Raw genomic sequence first — 6,784 nt, forward strand, 5'->3', positions numbered from 1 at the left:
TCCTAATCATAACCAAATTTTGAGAATGCAATTATCCTTTCCATATATAGAATTTCCTCATGTTGAACCATTCCAACACAACATTCATATATATATATATATATATATATATATATATATATATATATATATATATATATATATATATATATATTTGACTAAATTTTATTAAAATTTTACAATATAGGGCTTTAGATTTGAAATGAAGTATAATATTCTCTCCCTTAATTATAGCAAAACAATTTTTCAACCCTTGCGACTTTGCCAAGTATAACTCTTGTTTTCTATAATTAATATTGCTAACTTGCAATACTTACCATAATAATCATGCTCCCACTAACATGATGATTATTTCCTTATTAGCATAACAATTATGATCCCACTAGCTTTGACATGTATTTAGAGAACAATTGAACTTTCAGAAGACAATGCTTATTGAATTTCTTAAGTTCATATTTCCAATACCTAATGCTTTGATAAGCCTTTATCTAAGCCTCTTAACTTCATACACCTTTGCTTTAGAAAGCTCATATGTGTGTCTAAACAAATTCAGAACTTATGTTACTAAGTCCCAAATGTTCAGACTAATTGCCAAATCTCATAATTCGACCTATGAAGATGGATGCCGTAATCATAATTGAATTTGAGAATACAATTTACACAACTACTATCTACTTAAAATCTCTCTTAGTGAAAGCATTTCCTCACAGTCATTTTCATGAAGTAGAGAAACCTTATGTCACTTAGATTTTATAGCGTATGTGTTCCTATCCATGTAAATTTGTCATAACAACAATCATAAGACAATGTTTGTGACAAATCCAACTCATATGGATTGAACTTGTTCAATCTTAATTTCTTGCCTCATGGCACCACAAGTGCCTACCATTGCTTCCAAGTAGTGGAGCAACTCATCCTTACATATCAATATACTTTCCATTGATCAAGTTGCTTGCCTTTATGCATACAAATGAGAACTCATAGAACTCGCATACATACTTAGCTCAATTGGAATGGCATAGAAACAAGAGTATGTCAACCACGACAGGTTATAAACCTCAAGCCATGCGCTAGTGATGTTCAACTAGGTTTATTCTTGATTTGTTCTTGAAACCTTTCAAGACCATTAAGGCTCCCACTTACTCGTTGACATATAAGATTATCTTGTCAAGAAACTTTTCTTGACAAACAAATATTCAAGAGTTAGTGTAGATTTTATCAAGACAAAACACTTAACAAAATTGGTCTTAGTTGGTCTTTGTCTTATCCAAGACATCACAACTTACCAATTTCAAATGTGCAAGAATAAGAAAAATTTTCCAAATTCCACATTTAATGAGTGTTGTAAACCTACTTAAGACTTTTCACTTAAGTCACAATCTTGAATCTAAGCCCTGATATTTGAATGAAGTATGATTAGCTTCTGGATTTAACCATTTCTACAATTCTCAATTCCTCTTCGTAGACATACAAATGCACTAAGACTCACTTAGATGACCAATTGAGAAATAGTTCTTAATCATTGAAACTCTTTGAATCAACTCAAAATTATACTTAATCTTATAATTATAACCATATTTACTAAACTCTAGTAAATCATGATGAATATCTTTGTTAGTCTTGTGGTAGACGTTATCAACGTACGACCTAGTGTAATCAATATCCTTGTCCTTCAATTGACACTATATTAAAGAATTAATCTAAATTTCCCAAATGTGAAAGTTTTTCATTCATCATACAATATGCATTGCTTGATTCCAAGTTTCTACCCACTTGAAACTTGGGAGATGAGAAGCTCTCCCTATTTGATAACTCTCGAGACTTCCACAAATAACCTAATTAAGAATCAAATCCATTTTGCTAGAAATACACAAACATCAATTTTTCATACACGCCATTGTAAGGATAAATAAATAAGATAAAACTCAAAATTTATTTTATTATGGAAATACTTGTCCTTACAATGCACTTCAAATGAAAAAACTATGCTATTACATATTTCTTAGCAATCTACCCTAACTCTAAAGTAGCAGCTCAAAAATACGATCTTTAAATCCATGCGATCGAAATCCATTTCTTCGTGATCAGATTTAACACGCTTCTACCTTAGGCTTCCTTTCTTTTTTTCGATCCTGCAAACCATCAAAATGTAATCTTATCACATCATGTATTAAGAACCAAAAAAAAGGAACTTATAGAGTTAGTTCATGGATTTTACCTGAAGTAGAGTCATGCGTCTTGATTCTCCCATCTCTTAGATCTCTCAGGTAAACAGGACAACTTCGTCTCCAATGCCCCTTCTCTTGGAAGTAAAAGCAAATGGACTCCTTTGGTACATAGCAAGGGACAATCTCATCCTTTTCTGGACTTCCAATGTAGCCAGTGTCCGATGAAGTATGGGATTTTGATCGACCAATCAAGTTTGCTTGACCAGTGCCCCAAATCATCTTTGATTCAGCAACAATAAGCAAATAGGTCAAATCAATGAGGGTCACGTTGTGAACCATCGTATAGTACTCTCTTATGAACTCACTATACGAATCAAGAAGTGACTGAAGAACCCAGTCAACAGCCTACATTTCTGAGATATCGACACCCAACATCCTTAACCTATCAATGTGTGACTTCAACTCTAAGATGTGTGTACACATAGGTTTACCATCTTCGTGTTTACTTGCCAAAAGGGCTTGAGTGAGCTTGAACTTTTCAAGCCTTTGAACTTGTAGGTCAAGGAGAACAATTGGAGGAGGTGGAGGAAGTGAAGCATGACTCTCATTTCCTTGATCGTATCTTGGAACGTCATCTTTATTTGGAAAGCTTGTTCCAGAGGATTTGGGAAGACGATTGTAAGATTCAGACATCCACAAAATGGGAGAAAATTCAAGTTAAGTTGATTTAGTCCTTAATAAAAACACCCAAGTGAGTTATTAAGGCTAGGATCCAACACAATACTCTACAACCTAGAACAGGGATGCTGTAATCTAGTTGTAGAATATTTGAAGATGGGTAAATGACGATTTACCAATTTCCACCATGAAAAATGAAAAAGAAATTGAAGTTTTAAATGAATTGAAACTCCTAAATCTTTTGAGATTCATTGAAATTTTCAATGGCATGTTTGATCTCCATTATGCCCTTCAAGTTCGCAACTGTGATGCCGAGGATCACAAACAAGGTGTGAATAACCATGCGAATCATGTGGTGCACTCAATGCTACTATCACCTAAGAAATGTGTCAGTTAGCCACACACGCTCCATTGATCTATGATAAACATAGAGACACCCTTCGCACCAATGTCAATCCCAAATTAATGTGCCAATTAACCACACACCTCCCACTAACGTTTGATAAGGGTACAAAGTGTAATTCCATGGATTAGCATACAATTTCACATTTTGCCTAAAGAAACTATTATTTGGGAATTTGAAAAAGCATGTAGTTACTTTGTACTTCATTATACTTATAATGGAAGGTTTCGTCCTATCCTACCCGTTCGACTAACGACCATCCACTAGTCAATAGTGCGGTGGGTAAGAGTGGATACCCATTCAATCGCCATTTTATAAGCAATTTCCTTAAACACCCCTTATAGACCAGCTTTGTGAATGAGCCTTACTAATGATAAGACTGACTGTTTACCTATACATATATATAATATTAGACTTTTAATGTTATATATAGTATAGGGTGTAGATAAGACTGACTGTTTACTTATACATATATATAATATTAGACTTTTAATGTTATATATAGTATATGGTGTATTTTACACTTTTAAAATACTAGGTGGTTTAATTTAGTAAATTATACTTTCAATTTAATTAAATGTAAACCAAAACTTTATGGGTTTATTAAATCTCTTTTAATTATACACTCTAATTAATTAATAAAACCATAAGGGTGTAAATTGAACTTTTTCAAATTACTTGGGTTTTAGAATTTAAAATTTCAAATTAAGACTTTTAATCAAAATTTAAATTCCAAAACTAGGACAAGTTTTGAAACTTTTCAAAACATTAGGGTTTAACTATTTAAATTTCAAAGCCAAAACATTTAAGTTCAAATTTAAACTATGAAACCTAAATGGGGAAATTGAAACTATTTCACAGGATAATTCAAATCAAATTACAAATAATCAATATTTATCTAATAAAACAAAATATTATCTAAATTTTGTCAATTATCTTCTATTTTGCCAAGGATAATCTCCAAATATTGATAAAAATTGGATTTTATTAATAAAAACGTTTTAGGAAATTATCCACAACCAAAACAGGTCAAAATCCCGCAAAATCAGCATTCTATGTCTCTGACTCGTCGAGTCAAGATTGGAGTCTCTGACTCGTCGAGTTCACTATGGACTCGGTGAGTCACCTAGTTGACTCGGCATGTCATGTCGAAAAACTTAAAAATTTCGATTTTTAGCCAATTTTCGATCAAATAAGCATCAAATTCACTAACAAACAGCCCTTGGCACTGAAACCACTGATGGGTTTCGAGCAATATATCTATCCTATGGTGTAAATGCAAACCCTAATATCGTTGGATCTAGTTTGTCTAATGAACATGCAATTGATTATCCAAAGCCATGAACGCTAGATCTAATAGACTATAACTGAAATCCGGGTTTAGATCTTACCTTTGATTGTTATATAGCAATAACAATCAATCCTTGGCTTCAGAAAGCTTAGTGCCTCAAGTGTTGCACCTCTAATAGAGTCACAAACACCACTAAGCAACTTGGATGAAGAGGGAGGAGAGAGGAGGCACCAAAAACGGCTGGAAGCCCTAAAGGAATATACTTTTTTTTTTTTTTTTTTTTTTACGTTTTTGGGGCATAAAGGGCCCTTTATATACATGTAGGCTATTAGGGTTTACAACTAGAAAACCCTAATCTGACTGCTTAAGCCCTAAGCAGCCCATGGACTCCTTTAACATTTCCCTTGGACGAATTCCTTATGGGCTTACCATAGAATTCGTCCAACCTATATATTATTAGGTGATCAATAGCACAATTGCAAATATCTTATAATTACAAATCTAGTCCCCTAATTTTAATTAATCTGTTTTAGTCACACAATTAATTATTAATTAATTCTTGAGTAATATTAATTAAACAATATGATTTATCCTTTAATATATTATTCTTATAATATATTAATAAATCATAATTAAACCTCTCTTTCCTTAATTCATCCTACATATTGCTATGGTGAAAGCAACCCAAAAGGACTATGCTCATAATCGGGTCAAGTACATACCAAAATATTTATGGACTTAGACACTAATCCAACACAATTAACCACCAATATCCTTTTGCATCGTTTCAGCTCCATTCTCTTCCTTTTCGATTCTAGCTCCCAATTTAACTGTAATTGAATAGTTCAATGCATATTAAGTATCTTTTAGTTCTAAATAACATAAAAACATATTATAAAATAATAAGAAAACTTCATAAATATATGCATAAAATAGACATTATCAAACCACCCCACACTAGCCTTTTGCTTGCCCTCAAGCAAAGCTGATTTTATTATCTCACTAATATTGCATTGAATAATCAATTTCAAACCCAACCATTATCCCAAGACTGCAATACATATATTTGTGTCTACAATTCCTAAGAACTTCCCACTCCTAAATACTCACAATCTTTATGAACCTTCACCCCTTAGCTTATACGACATTCATTTTTGCAACCCTCCAAATCAATCCTCAAAAATATTTCTTAACCTCAAGGTATTTTTGGTTAAACTACCAAGCACAAATAAACTCTATAAATAATTTCACATTGATATCACAATGGAGCCCTTGGAATTCATCTCTACTTTGATATTTTCTTTGATTTCTTTGAATTCACCACCTTTTTGTTTGATTTTGGTATCTTCAACTTTTTGATTTCTTTAGAATTTTGATTTTTGGATTTCATACTTTATTGATCTAGAATTCTTTAAACTTTTTGCTAATTTCTCTTTTTTTTCTATCTCGCTTTCTTCACTCATATCCTAGATTCTTAAGCAAGGGGCTTAAGTTCAACCTTTATTTGTTAAGGTATTAGTCTAAGTGCAATGACTACATAAGCTCTCCTAGATAGATTTTTGGTTTAGGCTGCAAAACGTATTATGCCATATAACCTACCCGATTACCTTTCATATCTCATAACTTTTCATGAGGAAATGGGAAGCCACAAATATGCTATAATATGTGTCGGCTCAGGTAAACATTTAGGTTCTCATCAAATCATACCATACAATATTAGCCAAAATTTAAATTATCACTAGATTTTCCTAAATTAAACTATTATTTCAAGTTTATAAAATTTTAAAATTTCCTAATCTAGCAATTTGTTATTTTCGAATTTAAATTCCCTTTTCAACCCCTACCCACACTTATTTGATTAACTGTCGTCATTGTATGCTAAAACAATTAAGGAACATAAATTAAGGAAAAGGAATTCGAATAGACTCCCCTGGGTTAGTAGTGGTGAGATCGAATGGGGCTGTTAAATGTTGCTTCGAAAATGGTTAGAAGGCTAGATACTAGATTGTTGCTTCTGAATGTGTCGGAAAATTAGACTAGGAACAATGACTTCTAAAATGTGGTGCAAATGATTCCAAATAATGCAAATAGTGACCACAACGTGGGAAGTGTTAATCATGTCGTTTCGTCGAGCTAGGAAAAATCTGTATCACGAATAATAACATGGCCACGACGTGGTAAGTAGTGGCCACATCGTGGTATCTAGAATGAAAACTTCCTTCTTGCAATGAATAGCCGCCCACG

The sequence above is a fragment of the Lactuca saligna genome, chromosome 9 (assembly GCF_052625555.1).
Source record: "Lactuca saligna cultivar CGN05327 chromosome 9, ASM5262555v1, whole genome shotgun sequence".
Taxonomy (NCBI): Eukaryota; Viridiplantae; Streptophyta; class Magnoliopsida; order Asterales; family Asteraceae; genus Lactuca; species Lactuca saligna.